Below are 1,115 nucleotides of genomic sequence, written 5' to 3'. Positions count from 1 at the left end.
AACTCATGCAGAAGTGGCTCTAGATTCTCAGTGCTGGGCTTTAACCTGCTGCGCCACCAGGGAGGGCCCATGTTTTTAACTTTTTAACTGATTGCAAAGTCGTCCGTGGTTTTTGTTTGAAGAGACTGGAAAGGGTGAAAGAGCCCCCCGACTTCTGCCTTTCCTGTCGCCCACGACGTCGGGCCCATCTTGCGATCGTCCGGAGCACAGGGCGTTCTCAGGCGGGAGCCAGCCGGGGCCCGTCCTGTACTGGGTTTCTCCACCGAGGCACCCTTGGCCGGCGGCTGGAGGCCGCCACCCTGCACCCCGTGGGCTGTGGAGGGGCCTCCGCCCCGTCAGGCCAGCCCCACGCCAGCAGGAGCCCCGCGCCGGAGGGAGGCGCCCCCAGCACCGACCCCCCCAGGCAGCTTGGACGCAGGCTGCTGGGCTGCAGCCTGTCCCCCAAGGATGTGGGCCCTGGGCTCTGGCCAGCGCCTGGCCACTCGTGTCCCCGCCTCCACGCGGTGGCCCGTGCAGGGTTTGACCCAGACGCTTTCCTCTCTGCCTGCAGAAAGTGCCCAGCAGTCCGGTGGACGCGGCTCCTGAGAGGGGCCTGGAGGAGGAACTGCTTCAGAGACTTGGCAGGCCCGGCCTTCACCTCGCCGTGGACATCCTGCGGGCCCTGGGCCGAGGCGCCGAACAATGGCCCCTGCTACTGGGCCTCCGCCGACCTCTCCCTCGCCGCTGGAAACCGCTGCAAAAACAGCCCGGCTCGGCTCGCTCGCCCCCACGTTCAGAACTAATTTGGAACTTCCGACGAAGCCAGTGTGTTAAAATGGCCGGCTGGCGGGGCCGGTTTCCTCTGGAGCAGCAGCCGGGCGGGTGCACTGGACAGCAGGCCCCTCGGGGCCAGCGCGGGGCAGGGGGCTCCGGACACTCTGGGCACCCGGCCTGGGCTCCTGGTCTGTGAAGCGGCCCGAGAGGACCGGGGGCGGGCGCCCCCCATCCCCGCCCGGGGCGTGAACGGGCAGCTGACCTCGCTGAGCCCGCCTGTGGCCGAGGGGCCTGCCGGGCCTGTCAGCGAGGAGCAGGGGGCCGGCGAGGCCTGGTCTGACCCCACGACGGCCGGACGGCCT

General features: G+C 69.1%; 1 protein-coding gene across 1 annotated transcript in view; it reads left to right on the top strand.

The window, feature by feature from the left end:
- Positions 1-1,115, top strand: part of MROH1 (maestro heat-like repeat family member 1) — a gene marked incomplete at its 3' end in the record, with an annotated part of 18,629 nt that overhangs the window by 3,002 nt on the left and 14,512 nt on the right. The window lies entirely within an intron of this gene.

This window comes from Condylura cristata, unplaced genomic scaffold (assembly GCF_000260355.1).
Source record: "Condylura cristata isolate star-nosed mole 26May11 unplaced genomic scaffold, ConCri1.0 scaffold00009, whole genome shotgun sequence".
NCBI classification, from domain to species: Eukaryota; Metazoa; Chordata; class Mammalia; order Eulipotyphla; family Talpidae; genus Condylura; species Condylura cristata.
Note: the sequence above shows the minus strand (reverse complement) of the source record. Positions and strands in the feature narration are given on the sequence as shown.